At 37.8% G+C, this 18,281-nt stretch overlaps 1 protein-coding gene and 1 long non-coding RNA gene across 6 annotated transcripts in view; both read left to right on the forward strand.

Moving 5' to 3' along the window:
* Window positions 1–18,281, forward strand: part of ANO6 (anoctamin 6) — a 189,717-nt gene that overhangs the window by 83,002 nt on the left and 88,434 nt on the right. The window lies entirely within an intron of this gene.
* Window positions 7,254–15,641, forward strand: LOC116530325. Its single transcript, XR_004259942.1, has 2 exons — window positions 7,254–11,184; window positions 11,432–15,641. It is a non-coding gene; the product is annotated as an uncharacterized LOC116530325 (long non-coding RNA).

Genomic DNA, 18,281 nt, shown 5'->3' on the forward strand with positions numbered 1-18,281 from the left:
GGGAGTTGTCAGCACACAGATGATGTTTAAAGCCATGGGACTAAATGAGAGCAACAAGTAAAGAAGTGAGATAGAATATAGAGGAGATGCTGGACTGAGCTCTGGGGCGCCAGTGTTTACAGGTCAGGGAAAGGAGGAAAAATCAGCAGGACAGGTTGAGCCAGGAGGAGCCAATTGAGGTGGGAACAAAGTGAAGAATTTTGGAAGCCAGGTGAAGAAAATATAAAGTAGGAAGGAATGACCAAATTCTGATGATGATGGACAATTTGCCATGACAGGAGGGGTTTGGATTGAGTAGTAGAATCCAAACTTTATTGGAAAGGATTCAAAACACAATTGGAGAAAAGGAACTGGATACAGAGAATATAGGTAACACCAATTTTTTTTTTTTTTTTGTGGGGGGCAAACAAGAATATAGAGAAAGGGGGTAGTATCTGAAAGTGTGATTACCATGAAGAGAGTTTTAGGACGTCAGGAATTACTGTTTGTCAGGTAGTGGGAGCAGTTCAGTAGGGAGAAAATCTGATGATGCAAGAGTGAGAGGGAAGGATTACTGGAATAATGTGCCTGAGCGGGTAAGAAGGGAATCTCATCTATAAGTGAAGGGATTGGCCATAGCTGTAGGGACTGTTCCTTAGAAGTATGAGGGAAACCAGCATATTGGGACACAGGTGAAATTAGTTTAATAGATTTGATGGTAGTAGATTGCTAAAGCTTTTTCTTGGTTGGTTTTCATTTACCAGTGAAATGGAAAGCAAGGCATTAGCTAAGATTGAGGAGGGAAAAGAGATCTGAAGAGAGAGGAGAAGGGGTGAGACCCTCATCTGGAATCGTAGGAGAGTGAGAGTGAATGCACTGAGGAAATAGAATGTGATCGCCGGCAGCGATGAGAACCTACTCAAGGGTAGTGGTCAAGGGTCATGGTGAACGTTGGGTGGTTGTGTGCTTTTTCCCAGTCAAGTCCAGCTTGAGGGAGCAGGTGTGGAATAGGCAAATCGTTTGACTTAACCAATTTGGAGAGTGAGAGAGCAGGCTAACTGGAGAAACTGGGAAAAAGTTCTAGGGTTTCTGGGCTGTGGCAAGGGCCTATTTGGGACTGATGATCCTGAATGAATTTACAGTGCTACACACTTGCCTGCTGTGTGGCTTTCTCCAGTGTCACTCAGACAGCGAGAAAGCAGATAGCAGGCTTCAACCAGAGTTGGAGCTTTGTAGATGAGCATTATGGAGAGTACAGTATTGGCAAGGGTGTCACTGAAACAGTGAGCTCTGGAATGTGGCCCTAAAGATAAAAGGCAGGGAACAAAGAAAAGGGTCAGCAGATTGATTAGAAGAAGTCAAGGGGCCTCTGGGGTCTTATAAAATGAGCAGGTGATGTTGTGGTAAGAAAGAGGGATTCCAAAATAAATGTTTTTTGAATAATTCTTAAATAAATGCTTCTTGAATTTTTCGGAATGGCAAGGACTGGGGTGGGACTACGGCATTAGTGCATGAAAGGGAGAAAGTGATTGGCAGTAAAAAGTGAAGCTGCTGAGGGGCCAGAGTGCACTGGTCATGTGCTATCTGTGGACGTGATGAAGGACACACAGTGGAGAGGAACATATGAGCCTGGCAGCATTTCAACAAACCAGGAGCAGCGGGTGGGAATTTGGAAACGATAGACTTTAGGAAGCTTTGGAGTTGTATTCTATTCACATGGACCTAAAATGAATGTTCTTCCGATAACATTGAGGAGTAATGGTCTGGAAGTGGCACTTGGGAAAAGAACATTAATTTTACTTCTTCACCCTGAGGTGTGATAGGTATGAGAGAATCAGAGCCAGCTGCCCACAGGTCTACCAATTTTTGCTTGAAGGTTTTGTTAAAGTGAGTTCAAAGATCTGTTTTCACCTTTTTTTTTTTCCTGAGTAGTCCAGATTATGTTTTGGTTATTTCTGAAGCAAGTGAATTGGTGTTGGGGCTATTGAAAAATACTTTGGTTTATTTTATGGTCAATTCAAGACCTTTCTGGCTAATCCCAGAAACCCAACTGAAGTCCCAAGGTCTGCTCACAGACTCCCAGATCTTCAGGATCAGAAAGTTTGGGAATAAGACAGTACCCTCTCAGTCAAGCATTTTTTTCACTTAGACTTACACTCTTTTGCCTTCTATTAACAAAGAAATATGATGACTTTGCCTGGTGTCTTTGGTCCTAAGTTTGCCAAAGTAAAAAGAAAAAGCAATCAAAAAAAGAAAACCAAACAAAGGAAAATTAATTTGGCAAAAGGACTCTGAAAAGGGGGAAATGAGATCAGAGATAAACTGGCTAGTAAGAATTGCTAAATTGGCCCATTTGCTGTGGTAGGAATTCACATGGCATTTCAAGGTTGAAAGCTTTTTGTGCATTCAAGAACAGAAGGTGATGGAATGTGCATTTTTGTCTGAATATGGAAGAATATTTGCTCTATGTGACTGATTCAAAAGCTAAATCATAGATTTGTTACAAATGGGGAGTATGAGCAAAAGTGAAGCAGTTCAACATGCAAATATGTCATTTAGAAATTTTTTTTCTGAGTCACTTCTTTGGAATGCAGAATGTTATTTTCCCAGAGAAGCAGTCATAAATGGTGATTAGGTTGCTGGGCCTTGCCAGGCCAGACCTGCTAAAGCCCATTAAACTCAAAAGGCTAACAAATGATCATTCTGTACTAATAATCCTCTTGAATACTCTAATCTTTTATTTTTTTCCATTCTTAGCCTAAAACTGTGAGTGTAAAATGAAAGTCTTGAGTGACTGAGTTGAGGCTCGTGAAAAAATGCTTAGCATGATCAGAGAGAGAGTGATTGATTTTTGAGTTATGTGAGACGATGAAGAAGCAGTGGTCGGCCGACAGTTTAAGGAGTCAGTTTAATTGTATGAGATGAACAAGGAAACAGCTTACCAGCTTCTATATTACTTTTGTCTTTTCTGCTAATGAAAGTGAACTTTAGATTGAAATGATTAAAGGTTTGGTGAAGGCTACAAAAGCTCATGCTGCTCAAGAATATTTTAGAAAGGAATATAATTGTTCCAAATGGGTTTAAATTTCCTGTCTAGAAAAATTATACATTGGCCAGGGTATTAAAAGAGCTTGTAGATTTGGCTTGTGGAAGTGCAGCCGGTCATCTCAAAGTGATACAGGGACTGGGACAGGTGCCAGAAGCTAGTGGGGCAAATGTGACAGTTCTCAAAAAGGGGTGAAGTTAGGATAGAAGTTGGGCATAGGCTAAATTCTCATATATGGAGACACTGAAGCTGAAGCACGAATCTCCATATCCAGAACAAGATGTTTAAGCAGATGGTTTGTGAATATTAGAAAAAAGATCATTAGGAGCCAACATGATGAGTTTAATAAAATAAGCCAACCCAAACTGAATACATTCCTTTTTTTAAATGGAGGTTATTAGACTGGCAGAATAGGAGAGAGCCACAGACATTTTTATGTGTTTTGATTTTAGCAAGGTGTGTGGGGGAAAAAAATTGTATTTAAATACAAAATGAAGAAATGCGTGCCTGGTGACAGCATGATTATCTGGGCAGTTATTAAAACTGTGGAATAATGGATGAAAATCAATTTCTGGAGGAGACAAAAATCAATATGAATTAAATTTCTGCCCCTAATTCATAAATATCAGCTGTTTAAGTAAAGAGCATAAGAGCAGAGAGTAATGACGGATCACATGAAATGGCTGGGTATTTGGTTAATGAAGCTCCATGTGAATTGAGCATGTGATAACAGTGTCAAAAGGTTAATGAAAATCTAGGTTGCATTTGTACCTGTGTCCAGAATAAAGGAAATACTAGGCTTCTCCTGCTCAGTATTGGTAAAACTACCTCCTGTTCTGAGTGCTGACTTTAAAGGGGGAGCATATTGAGAGGGAATGATCAGCATGGTGGAAGATCCCAGTATTTAGGCAAGAATGTGAAAGTAAGATTTAAATATTTGTCAAGAGTAAATGGTGGATGGTGTTGCAAAATACAACATTAAGACCCACGGATAGAAGGTATATATGAGCAACTAGATTTCATTTCAGTGGAAAGATGTTCTTATAATTAAAATACCTCACGCCTTGGAGGAGTTGAAATACAGATGAAACTGATACAATCTAGGATGGAGATAACGAATGCCTGAACCAGGGCATGTCAGTGGGACATGGCAATTGGCAATTTCTAGTTGATAATTGATGGTAACTTACAGAAAGTGGGGAATGAGGGAAAAGGAGGTTTCTGTGACTATCTCACCCAGTGAGTTTTATGCAGTTCATTGATGTATCTGCATTGTTCCCTTTTATGTTTTTTCCTCATTTAACAAATTATCAGCAGCCAAATGATATAATTGATTAAAACCCTTTCTCCATATAACAGTGTTCATTCTACTATTCCACTATTTCCAGAAATCCTTAGCTATAAAATGTCTTGTGATTACCTGCCGCACAAAGTATCACATTAGAAATTCAGCAAGCTATCTGTTATCTGGGGAATGTCAAAATTAATTTGACAAAAACATGGGTGAAGAAAGCAGGGAGCCCTGGGCACTCTGAACAAAGATGTGATATCAGTATTTACCATGGAACTCATTTGATTATGACTCATCTAGAAGCATAATCACAATAATGGCCAGGAAAGCCACGGAAGCAAAATAATTGAGTTAAAGTTGAGAGTTTGCTGATAAATAACCTCATTGTGCCATGACCTAAAAAGCAGCATAGATGTAAAATGTTATAATAAAAATTTAAAGAGAAAGACAGAACTTGGTGGGAATGTACACGCAATGTGAATTCACAAGATTCCTAGAAAATTGGAAAGGAGAAACCAGTGGGATTTCAGCTGCTGCCATCCCTCCTGTATTTTGAACTCTTAATGAATTGAGAAGGCTGAAGGGCTTTGGAAAGATGATTTGAAATTTTTTTATTTCTGAAGTCCCATTGGTTAACTGTAGCTTTCTTTATTTTAACAAATAATAATATAAAGTGCCTCTTTACTCTAAGTCTCAAATGTATTCCTCAAGTCTGTCTCTGGTAAGAAACTATAAATATGCTTTTACCCAGAAAACTCTTAATGGCTTCTTCAAAAGGAAAATGCATTTATAGCTCCCTTCTCCCAAGTCATTCTTTGAAATGTAGAATAATGTGACCTGACAGATTGTAATGACTACCAAACAGCATCTTCATTAATTATAATGGGCAAACCAGTAATATGGATCTTTATGATGTTAGCATGTATTAGGATATATCAAGTCAAGACCACAACTGTAGCTGGAATAAAATTTGATCACAAATTTCTGTGTTTTAATTTTAGCAGGATGCGTGGAAAAAATTGTAGATTTTTTTCCTGACTTCCTTAAAATAAAAAAAAATAATGAAAAATTTGACAGATCATTCAGTGATGCTAATGGTGTCACTATCATTTCATGTACTTTTGTCCACTTTGTTTTAAAAGCAAATATACTATCTTGTGAAATATAAAGGAAGATTAAAAAGAGAGGCGACTTAGATAAAGTACTTCTGAGACTTTGAAAAGTGTTTTTACTTTAATTTTTCTTTTTTGTAGGTGAAAGCCATTCTAAGATTCCCCTAGGAAGTTGAACATAAGATATACTTGAGGGAATTAGAAGCCCTATCTTTCCATGCAGCTCTGCTCTCAGGTCCCTGTGGACAAGTCGCTTTTCCTTTTAGAATCTCAGTTTCCTCATGTATAAAAAGGAGAAAAATCATCAGTAGATATCCTCATTGGGGTGGAGTATTGTTCTGTGACTGTATGGTGATTGAGAAACATTTTAGCTCTCTTAAAAGGATGTTAATAAAATAATATTATAGTGAATAGTCTTTTTTTTTTTTTTTTTTTTGAGACGGAGTTTCGCTCTTGTTACCCAGGCTGGAGTGCAATGGCGCGATGTCGGCTCACCGCAACCTCCGCCTCCCGGGTTCGGCAATTCTCCTGCCCCAGCCTCCTGAGTCGCTGGGATTACAGGCACGCGCCACCATGCCCAGCTAATTTTTTGTATTTTTAGTAGAGACGGGGTTTCACCATGTTGACCAGGATGGTCTCGATCTCTTGACCTCGTGATCCACCCGCCTCGGCCTCCCACAGTGCTGGGGTTACAGGCTTGAGCCACCGCGCCCGGCCGTGAATAGTCTTATCTAACATTTATGGATGGTTGTAGTTGGCTAAGCACATTACAAGGAAAGGGCTAGCTAGCATTGAAATGGCCACATCCCTACATTGTGCAGCCCTGCCACACCGCATAACATTCCCTTTCAAATGAAATCAGAGTGTGTTGGTATCAGGAATTTGTTCTATTCTTCTTAGAAGAGTAGGCAAGAGCCTTGATGATTTGTGCCCTTGAGAAAGTACAGTTACAGACATTTAAGCATCTACCACGTTATCAAAAGGTTGAAAATTAATCAGACCCAGCAATATTATAAAATACCAGCAGGATAACCTATCAATTAATATGTTGAGCCCTTACTAACACTTGCTAATATAATTTTCAGTGAACTAGAAATAGGCTATTTATGTGCTATTTTGAATAAGCCACTATTAGCTTCACTAAATTTTGCAGTAAAATTTTCATTCAGTATTTATTAATCAATATGCTTAGCGAAATACAAAGCAGTCTATCTTAACATTTACCCAAAGGGCCAAGAGTGGGCATGCTGTTCACCTCAGTCTCCTGCCTTGTCTTATGGTCTGACAAATGGTAGTCGCACAGTTGACACTGGTTGGCTGGTTGATTGAATGAAAGACTCTATAAGGCAGCGTGTACTGTTTGATGAGTTCTGTTAGGCACTTAGGAAGTGCTAGAGGAGCACAGTTAGGGTTGTAGTTCTCAACTCTGGCTGTGCATCAGAATTACCTGCAGTGTGCTTTTGAAATTTGAAGGCCCAAGCTCCACTTCTATGTGTGTATCGTCTTAGTAGAACGTGAGTGTGTTTATATAACATTTAAAAGATGACTGTAATGTACACTCAGGTTTAAGAATCATTAGAAAAATCAGGTTTGAGCTGCATGCCTATAATCCTAGCATTTTGGGAGGCCAAGACAAGAGAACTGCTTGAACTCAGCAATATATATATTAAAAAAAATTGCTTTATATATGTGTGTGTGTGTATATATATGTATATACACATATATGTGTGTGTATATATATGTATATACACAGCTATATACCATTTTCTTCAAAAATACAAACCTGATTTTTTATACATATATATGTGTATATACGTATACACTTATATATACGTATATATATACATATACGTGTATACTCATGTATAAAAAATCATGTTTGTATTTTTGAAGAAAATGGCATATAGCTCAACCTTGAGGACTGCATTTTGGCAGGTACTTAAATCTGTGCCAAAATCTATATCAATCAGGATTTTCCCAGGTCTTTTGGCTGACCTCTGAATAATGCCCACACAGATAATGGAGAATTACCTCCTTTACTTGAAAATCACCTGATTGTGGATGTTAACCACATCTACAAAATATCTGTACAGCAACACCTCGGTTAGTGTTTGATTGCATAATAAATGGGTACCATGGCCTAGCCAAGCTGATACATAACTATCACAGTGGATGTATTACAGGAGGGTCCAAATGGCATGACATGAAGATATCAATGAAGGTGGCAATGAGTGGAGTGTGCCCAGTTTGCATTGAGCCTAGAGTTGATCTTGGGAAGGGAGAGGAGATGATGTTGGAAAGATAATGTGGAATGCAGAAATGTTGGACTAGAGAGTTTGGGCCTTTCAAGAGAGAAAGCAATGCTGTAGCAGCACTGTCCCACAGAACTTTATGTCATGGTGGAAATGTTCTGTCTCTGTGCTAACATGATAGCCACTGACCACACGTGGGTATGGAGATAACTTGTGATGCAGCTATTGAGGCCGAAGAACTGAATTCTTAACTAATTCTTATTCATGTAATTTCAATAGCCTTGTGTGGCTCATGGCTACTTGTGTTGCAAAACACCACTGTAGAAGGAGTATTCTGGTGGGAGGATGCATGATGAAGTATAGGAGAAGCAATGTGCAGGCAGTCCAGTTAGGAGATGACCATAATATTCCCAGTGGAGACTGGGTAGAAGCAGGGAACATGGAAAGGAGAGTTGGGGGCGAGGGAGAAATGAATCAAAGATAATCCTACATTGACCATTTCTCTATCTCTCCGGCCACTTCCCTACTGTTTTGCTTCCCACCCTTTGTCACTTTCGAACTTCCTATCAGTTAGATTCCTCAGAGCCCAGCCCCATTCATCTTTTCTCAGTCTCTCTCTCTCTCCTGGCACTCACTTCCTCAGCTTCCATGACTGGCTCTATGTTGACAACTCCCAGGTTTATTTTTTTAAATCTTTCCTCTGAGCCCCACATGCTGATACTGCCACATAGAAACCTCAGGGACTTAGTCTTTCCCTCCTAATTTTCTTTTTCTTCAGGTTCTCTGAATGTTGATAAATGTAATCATCATCCTCTCAGCTGCTCAAGCCAGAAACCCAAGGCTCTTTGACCCCCATCCAGTTAGTTACTAGGGTCTGCTGATTCTAAGTATAAATTACAGCTTCAGTCTGTCCCTTTCTTCTCATCTTCAGTGCTGACTCCCTCAGGTAGGCTCCATCCTTCTTCCCTGTGCTCACAGTTTTCCCATTGCCACTTTTGCCACCCACTGAGCTGTTCTCTAAATAATTCCTTTAAAAATAGAAATCAGATTTCTTTATTTCTTCTGTGATGTGTAATGGAATTTTTCCCTGTTAATTTATCTGCCATATTATAGAATATCACAGGACAAAGGGTTAATTTATTTAATAATATTTATCCATTTAATGTTTCTGTAGCCCTGTTGAGCAGGTACTGTTGGGAAATATCACTGAAGAGGTGGCACAGTCTGTATCCCTTTGAGGCATATAGTCCAGTGAGAGACAGACATTAATGAAATAATTACACAAATGACAAAGTTGTGAGAAGTGACATTTAAGGAGAAGTATAAGGTGTGCTGTGAGCATACAAGAAGTAAACCTAAGCTAGCTGGGGGACCACAGAAAATCTCCACAAAGAGGAAAGGGGGCAAAGGAGATTCTAGGAAGAGGGAACTGCATGTGCAAAGATAGGAGGGAAATACTTTTCTTCAATAGAATACAATTTAAAATGTTAATAGAATATACAAACTGACAACTGCATTTGGATGGAATGGAGTCTTGAATTTTCTGGAATGGACTTAGTCTGTTGCAACCTAATTATAAAACTTAAATAAAATTGTTATGTTAAATACTTTGATATGTTACCTCAAGTCACTTCAGTAGGTATTTGTCGGCTCACTTTCTTAGCTGTTACAGATTAAAAACAAAAACATATTTTTTCCTTCAATGTTATATTCCAGTTAAGGTGATGGTATATGTACATACAAATACATGACTTACATATGTATTATACTATTATATGATGTAAAATTAAGAGCCAAAATAAATGGTATAAAAATCAGTTCTAAATTTTTAATATTCTTACACTTCACACTCTAAAAAGAGAAGTATCAACCTTAAAGAGGTTTTTTTTAAAAATATTGATATACCTACTGATATCTACTATATTAGAACTTAAAACTGAGAAATTAAAAAAATATGTATTAATTCATGTAAATATAACCAATAATAAAAATACACATTAATATAAATATTTATGTAGAATAAGTGTCTTCTAAAATAGTAGGAAGGGTATCATTTTTAATACACTTTTGCAAACCTCTTTAAGAAAAGACAGCTGGATTCTTATATATGATTCTGCACCTAAAAGTTGCAATATGTTGTTTTGGTTGAAGTACATGAAGATGATTCAGTCTTACATAGACAGGTAGTCAGAAAGAGGAGACATATTTTAAAGCCTTTTCAGATAATTGTGGATGTTTTTCTTGGATTTCACAATAAAACTCAACAAGTGGTAGTTTTTAAAGATTGGTTGTAATGTGGAATGTGAAACTGTATTAATGAATTTTCCCTGCGTGAAAAACTTGCCTTGTGTTTTGAAAGGATCTTTACCCAAGCATGATTTTTACCACCATGCTTAGGTCAGTTGGAAAGTATCAATTCACTAAGTTAAGTAGATTTTACAAATGTTTACTTGTTTCATTACATGAAAAAAAAATCACATTTGTTAACATTACCTTCAGTCTCAACAGAAAAGTCATTGACTATTAGGAAGCTGTCAGATTCACAGTGGTTAATTCAATTGTCCTAAATTCTGATATTTGGTTGAAAGCTTCTATTTTGTCACTAACAGTAAATGTTGTCAGTTGTTTTCCTTGAAATGACAGTTGCATGTTGTTCATTTTTGAGAAAGTATCTGCTAAATACTCATCTGTGTAACCAAATTTTGTGTCCATCATCTGTCAAGTAAAAATGGTATTCTGTGGGAAAAAAAAAGCAGTTTTAACACACAACTCAAAAATCCTGCAATCCCTTTCCCTTGAGACAGTCCTCATACTTCTGTGTGCAGCAGAAGTGTTTAATGGGTACTTCCATTTCTTCCCACAGAATATTAAGAAGATGTGTACTCAACATTTAAGATTTAGTAAAGTTGGTACTTTACTGCTCTGTCAAGAACATTCTTAAGGGAAGTGACTGTTTTTTTCATTGTGATCATGTTGTGGTAAAGAATGCCTCCACTAGTTCAGTCTGCTGCCAATGAGGAATTGTGCTAAGGTGCTGGCCGTTTTACACACCATGACTTTTGCACCATCACTGAAGATGGTAATGCAGTTAGAAAAGCAAATACCACCTTAGTATTATTATAAAAATGGTTTTGACCTTGCAGTTCCCCCAAAAGGGTCATGAACCCCCAGAGGTCTATGGAGCCCACATCGATTGGCACAGATGGTGGTACGGCAAGAGAGAAACATGAACCCAAGTTGGTAGGAAGGCTTCCAAGGAGGAACTGAGCTGGACCTTAAAGAAGAGTTAAGATTTGGATAGGTGGTAAGGAGTAGGTTATTAGGAGAGGGGTAGGGGATTCCAGAAACCATGTGAGCAAAGGAGTAGAGAGAGGAGGGACCATGACACAGTCAAAAGACTGATGAGAACGGTGGTTGGATTGGAAGGTTAGGAATGGGGAGTAATAGTTTATAAAATGTGGCATAGAATCACATTATAAGGCATCTGAAATAGTCATCTGAAAAGTTTAGACTTCCTCTAGAGGTTACTGGGAGTAACTAACGGTTTTTGAACCCTTCTGTGACTTGCTGAGCGTATTGGTTTAGGAATGTCCTTTTGGTGGCAATGTAAAAGGTAAATTGGCGAACAGGAGAACCAGATGCAAGGAGACCAATGGGGTGTTAGTTGCAATCTCATTAGTAAGGGCCAAGAGCACAGACTAGAATGATGTCAATAGGTGGAACAGATTGAAAGTTAGACTAACTGCCTCAGAGGTGGAGGCAATATGAGAATTAAAAATGAAAAAGTCAAGGGTCACCTATACTTGATATTGCATAACCCCAATTGCTTGCCAAGGACATTGTCTATTGGGGTAATGCAAAAAAAAAAAAAGGGAGTGCTTTTTTATACAGTCCCACATAAGACTTTATCCTCCCCCCAAAAATCAGAATGTTTCCTTTTTTTCTGACAGCAGGACTGTATCATTGAACATATTTTCCTTTTGCCCTCTTGCCAGGAGGCTTTGTGCCAGTTTTCATGTTAAGATCACAACAACTACAATTGTCCCAATGGTTAGTACATTTTCTTCCTCCTACCTTCTCTGGCTCCGATGCTGTTTATAATTCTTTAATGGTATTGTATTCATTCTTCTTGACGTGAAATGTCTTAAACCTCCTTTTGAAACAGGCTAGGAGAAGGTGTAGGATACAATTTAATGATAGTATTAATGGCCCTTACCATGTTTTATTCTTTTGTGGAATAAGGCCCTCGTGTTTATCACACTTTACTCAGAACCTGAAGAAAGATTGAAAGCCTCTGATGTCCAAAACCAAAGCACTACTCCTTTATTTGAGAGAATGTCAACAAATTCAGTTAATCTGGTTACCCAAGTCAAAGCACGTTGGAAGCAGCAAGTAATAGGGTAACACAACACCTATTAAAGAGAGGTAAATTGATAGCTTAAAGAAGTAATCCCTGATAATCTGAGTAACAATAGAGAGAAGAAACAAGCTGCGGTGGAAGTTGCTGATGATTATAAGGAATGTGAATGCATCCAACACAGCTAGTAATCAATAAAGAACTGTTACCCATTAAGGTAGAGAACACCATTTTGAAAGCTCACATTTATGGAGCTTTTACTGAGTTCCAGGTTTTGTGCCATTGCCTTGCATACATCATCTCACTTAATCTTCACAATAACCCTGCCTTTCTATGATTTTCCCTTTTTACAAATGAGTAAATTTAGCTTAAAAGAGACACAGTATAAACACAGAGGCACGTGGCTAGTTGTGTGTGGCACAGTTAAGAGTTGAACTTAGTAGTTCTGCCAGATACCGAAGTCTGTGTCCTTTATTCTCATTTTAGACTCTTCATTTTTTACCTCTGAAATAATAGTAACTTGAGTTACATTCAATATCCTCTTTTAAGAGTTAAAAATTATTTTATTGGTATAAAGTTTAATTATCTAAAACCTCATTTCCTCAGAGCAATTTATTTCTTAAATTCTCAATCATTGAGTTTTTTAAGGTTTTATTTATTTACTATCTATAGTCAGCTTAAAATGTTTTTGTACCGCTGTTTTAAATGAGTCATTCATTTTTTAAAAATTGTGTTTTGGAAACATCTGTGCATCCCCATTTCCACACCACGAATAACAGCCATTCTTGTAAACTGCTTTTTGAGTTAAAGTAAGAAAAGTAGTATCTACATAAAACATGAACCAACTGGTAGATTTGTCACAATCCTTTGTTTTCCTGGGCACTAGGTACTCTAATTTGTTTTTCTTCCTTTAGCTTTGAATGAAGTTGAAACATTGACCCCCAGAGCAGCTGTCTGAGATCACAGCCCAGGGGTACACGTGACATAACCGTTTGACTAGGGAGTTACAGATGATGACAGCACTCTTGTGCAGCTGAAAAGCTAAAAATAGCCCAGGGCAGTACTAAGACTGAAAATGGAAACCTGTAAAAGATGAGTTCACCAAAGAAATTGTACCAGGAAAAACCCTTAGATGACTTTCAAACACATGTCACTGTGGGGGTGATGGATTGTAACATTAAGGGAAGCTGCAGAAAAACTATCTGAGAACCTAGTTAAGAGCCCAAGACTTCCTACTTGGTTACGCCCCAGTTACACCTTATTTATCATCTTCAGCTCAAACTAAGTATGAATAGCTATAGCTTAAAATTTGAGGACTCCTAACCTGACACAGGTGTCTACTAACATAACACAGTCACATGTAACACAGGTGACTTAGGAAAGGGGGCAATTCACAGCTATTGATTTGGTAACTGGGAACCACTGGTATTTATGAGGACCAAACATAGATAAGCTAAAGACAGTTGAAGTATAGTTAATTAAGAAGAATCAGAGGAGGGGTGGAGGGGAACGTGCAGGTGCAATGTCAAACTGCATTTGTTGTTCCATAAAACTAAGGATCTTAAAGTTTGTGGATAGAATATTGTGAAAGTTCACTAAATTATTAAGAATCTGGTTGTGGCAATATTATTTTGGTTCTAACTGATTCCAGAATATAACATTGGAGCTATTTCTTTAAAAGTTTAGAAATGTAATCTAGGACAACTGTTTTGTCTAAGTGGAAAAACTACAGATCATTCTTCCTCAGGAGATGGTACAAACTGAAAATGCTTATAGGGTCAGAAAAGCTTGAAGTAAGCATGGCTGGATATTAAATCCACGATGGATATTAAAGCAAGATGCCTTGAGGTTATTGGAACCTTAAGAGGTTAGCCTCTAGGAGGATAATCATTCACTCTCACAAATGTCCTCTTTTACCACTTGTCTTGCTTTATTATATCTATCTTTTGTAATGCTTTATTGGGATATCTTGCAGTTTGATCTCTCCTACATTTCTTTTACCAACATTACTCCCTCCAGATGAGAACAGTCCAAGTAGATGATGATTTCCTCTAGAAAGGGAGAGTATAAAAACAAAACTATAGGCATTTTCACATTTTTTTCTTTTCATTTATTGACTGTTGTTCCCCTTTTCTGCAGATCACCTTTAAAGAAGGCTAAACTGAGATATTAAAATGGTCAAAAGTCTGTGGGAAAACAGGAAAGCCAAAAATACATATATTTAGTCAGGCTAATGAAAATTACAGTTATAACTGTGGGTTTAAGAAAAAGATTCAGTAAGAGTCCCCTATCCCATAAGAAGGCTCCTAACTCAGCATCTTCCACCCTTGTTAATTAATGCCATTTAAGGAAGTTTTATTTTAAATGTCATTTCAAAGGCCTATTTTCATATTTCGTCTCCCCCTTTTCAGAAATTTTAAGAATACTTAAAGTCCTATGAGAACTCTATTTGATAAAAGTACTGCTTCCTTGGCATGAACTAGAGGGAAATATTTGAGCTCAAAGCATTGCACCTTCATCCTCACCAGGGTCTAAAATGTGGTATTCTAATGATAGAACTCTAGAGTTTAACATAGGCAAAGGGAAACAAAGGTGAAATCAGGAAGCCATTAATACGTGAACATTTCCTTGTATACAACAACAAGGCATTTCATGGCACAATCTAATGATATTATTTATAAGTGAACTACATCTATCCTTGAGAAGTGACTGAAAATAACAAGTTCAGCTGTTTGAGAACTGGTTACAGCCATTTAGTTTATAAAACACAAGACTATTTTTAAAGAATTTGTATATCAGTTTTAATTTGCAACAGAAATTATTTGTATACCAAATAAGTAGTATGTTCTGAATCTAAAGGAATGTCGGAGTCAAAATACACAATTGATAACTTAGTAGTTATGCAGGTGGCATGTAAATTATAATAGTCGGTCAACAGGTTGGTGCCCTTCTAAAGTTAGCATGCCGCATTCCAGTTGAGTGTCCACATTACAGAAAACATGTTCACCTTGCTAAACCCAGGGCTGCCTCACGATTCACTGGAACATTTCTCCCTTTTCCTTTTGGGACTGATTTAGTAAAAAATGAACTCTTTTAAGGTCACTATACACATCATTTCCCATCTTCTTTTTCATGACCACAACCCCAGTAGATTGTGCTGGGACACCATCTACTCCCAAGAGCTGCTACTCCTTCTGATGTTGTCTTATCCAGCTGCCTGTTCAAATGGATACCAGGGTTCACAGTGGCTATAAATCACACCATTTCTGTGTTTGGATTACCTGGTTCAAGCACCATCCAGGGATGCATAGGAATTTCTCATAACCAGTCTCTCCATAACTCATGTTGAGTGCTTACCTTTGAAGAGGTATTTGGTGCCCTCCCCCACTTAGCAGTCTGTTAGCAGACAGGTGTCCCAGACTGAACCACGTAGAATCATATAGGCCTAGTTTGTATTGCCCTTTACCTACTTGCTCAGTTACCTGTGTAGTTTTTAGAATTTCAAAAGGAAGAAGACCCAAGACAATCTACTGAAAAGTGTTTAATAAGACTGTTCAAATAAGTGAAAGATAGTAATAAGCACTCTACAAAACAAAAAACAAAAAAACCCAGTATTTTATTTGGGCAGTACCCATAACAGAGTTAGAACTCTCTACTTAAAAGGTGTACATGAAAAAAACAAAATACGTATTTTTGACTGTCATATTGGGAGAAGTGGAAAACACTGAAGTCTAACGAGGGTGGAGCAAAGCACTCATACCCTGCTAGTGGATATATTGATTTTATAAATATTTTATAAATATTTTGGATGACAGTTTAGCAACCTGTGTATCAAAAGCTTTTAAAAAGGCTGTAACACTTAAAATCTGCTTCTGGAATTTAGCCTAAGGAAATAGTGATTGAACATGTGCACGGATTATGTACAAAGATGCTCATTGCAGTAGTGTTTATAAAAGCAGAAAGCTGGAAACCACTTCGGTGCTCATCAGTGGAGGAACTGTTTTACTAAATTATATTGCAGCTATTATACATGTTGTAGAGCTTTCAATAAAGCTAGCAAGTGTCTATAATAGACGTTTACAAAACAGAATAATATGATACCATTTTGTTTAGTGTGTTTGTGTGCTCCTGCGTGCATGTATGTATTTCTAAGCCTGAAAGGATGAACTCTAAAATTTTAAGAAACTTAGCTCATGTCTCGGAGATGGGATTACATATGACTTTTGTTTTTTTCTGTATACTTTTTTGTATCTTCAGAATTTTTCTGTGTTGAGTATATATTTTATCATCAGAAAAACATTTTTTTTTTTTTTAATTCTAAGAAAAAAGTAAACCTGAGCTCCTGAGTTCTCAGCAGAGAGAGAACTGAAGGTGAACAAGCAAGACCTGGCCACAAACCTTCAAAAGCTAATAGTATGGTTAACAGGGCAGGAAGCAGACAGTGTGATTTGTACAAACATCATTCTGGGCCACTCCTGAGTACACCTTGATTGTCATAGAGTCACCACCAAGGGATGTTCTTGGAACATCCTGACACACTTGACTCTAAAACAGACTTGTAGTCTGAGCTTCAGGATATATTTTCCTCCTTGAATGGGCTTCTTTTCCACCTTGCTTCTTTGCCGTCAACACATTCCTGAATGCCTGGTCTGGTCAAAAACAAGCTCACTTACTCCCTACAGCACATACCATTTACTGAGCTGACTTCCTGTGTGGCTCCCCTGTGTGTCCAGTGTTACTAATATGTTACTTCCTTTCCTCCCCATCCCAGCTTCCACAGTACTTGTCTTTCCACCGTCAGAAGTCAGCCTTCTGTACCTGCAGTTCTTGGCACTTTTTTGGCTCTGTTATTGGTGTTTTTCTTGAACTTCGCATTTTGCATTTTGATCAATATAAAAGGAAGAACATTCGACCTCGTCTCTTCTATCTCTCTAATATTTTTGCACCATTTTTTTTGGAGGAAGAAAACATTTTATTTATTACTCATGCCTTGACTCTGATGCCTGAACGCTGCTATAGTTAGGAAAAACACTTAGGAACATGTGTAATTCATAACTGCATGCCATGTAAATAAAATTTTATTATGTTTTATATTTTGTGAAATCTAAATATTTAAATAAAGGTTTTTGCTTCTAAACATGGATTCACAATTTACTTAAAAATAGAAGATTCCATATTTTTACTTTAGTAGTTCTCTATTGTTATTACAGTTTTTTCCCTTTGTGTTCTTCTTGGAATTAGCTACTTTGTCTTACTAGTCTTAAAAGCTAGAGAGAGCCACATGTTTTTTTCCATATTTGCACATCAGTTGCACTTCAAATTAATTATGTGAATGTTTTGATATTGTTTATTTTTCGTAGTATAATTCTTCAACTTTGTTGTTAGACAGTAAACCTTTCTTGCATCCTGCTGTGTGTAAAGATTGAGACCCAAGTGAGCCTGGAATACTCTCTAGTCTCATAGTAAATGACAACCATATCGGGGGAGGAATAGGCTATTTGGAAATTCCGATACAGTAAGACAGTCTTACTTGCTGTCAAGGGAAAGTTTCAGACACCCTTACACATAAACAAGAATTTGAGCAAAGATCCTAATCTGACTGGTTTTATTCAGATCTTGGACAAATAATTTAACTTCAGCGTTTTAACTATCTTTTTATTTAGGCCAGTTCCCTTGTTACATATTCTTTCCAGGCTAGTGTTTAGTTTCTCCCTTTTTCCGGTTGTGCAGTAGTGTCTTCTGCCAAGAGATAGAAAACCTGGATTTCACAGCAGTAGAGACTGGCACTTTTCTCTCTGGTATTGCATTTTAATAGTACCATATTGGAGTTTGACCTACTTATTTCACACAGGCAAATGTTACCAAGTCAGTGGAGTTTTCCTTCAAATAAAGGGTCATGGTCTTCATCACACATGGGAGGTATGTATGCAGACCAGATTATCTGGGAGCTAATTGCCAACCTGTGCCAGTGTGCAAGGGAAGAGTGTCTGGAGCCATGTACTGATGTAGTTCTCATTCCAGGCCTAATTCTTCAGAACTTCAGTGAGTTCCTGCTGGGCTCCACCAAAGGCAACGGGTTGTGGGCTACAGAAAACAAGTTGCTTTTTGTATACTTTTCAGATGTTTGCAATGATAACCAGGTTTTCCTGACTGTATTCCACTGGAACCCCCTTCCCCTTTGTTATTCTGAGAAATTGTGTGTGTGTGTGTGTGTGTGTGTGTGTGTGTGTGTGTGTGTGTGTGT

This window comes from Sapajus apella, unplaced genomic scaffold (genome assembly GCF_009761245.1).
Source record: "Sapajus apella isolate SASKATOON/1434 unplaced genomic scaffold, GSC_monkey_1.0 scaffold66, whole genome shotgun sequence".
Lineage (NCBI taxonomy): Eukaryota > Metazoa > Chordata > Mammalia > Primates > Cebidae > Sapajus > Sapajus apella.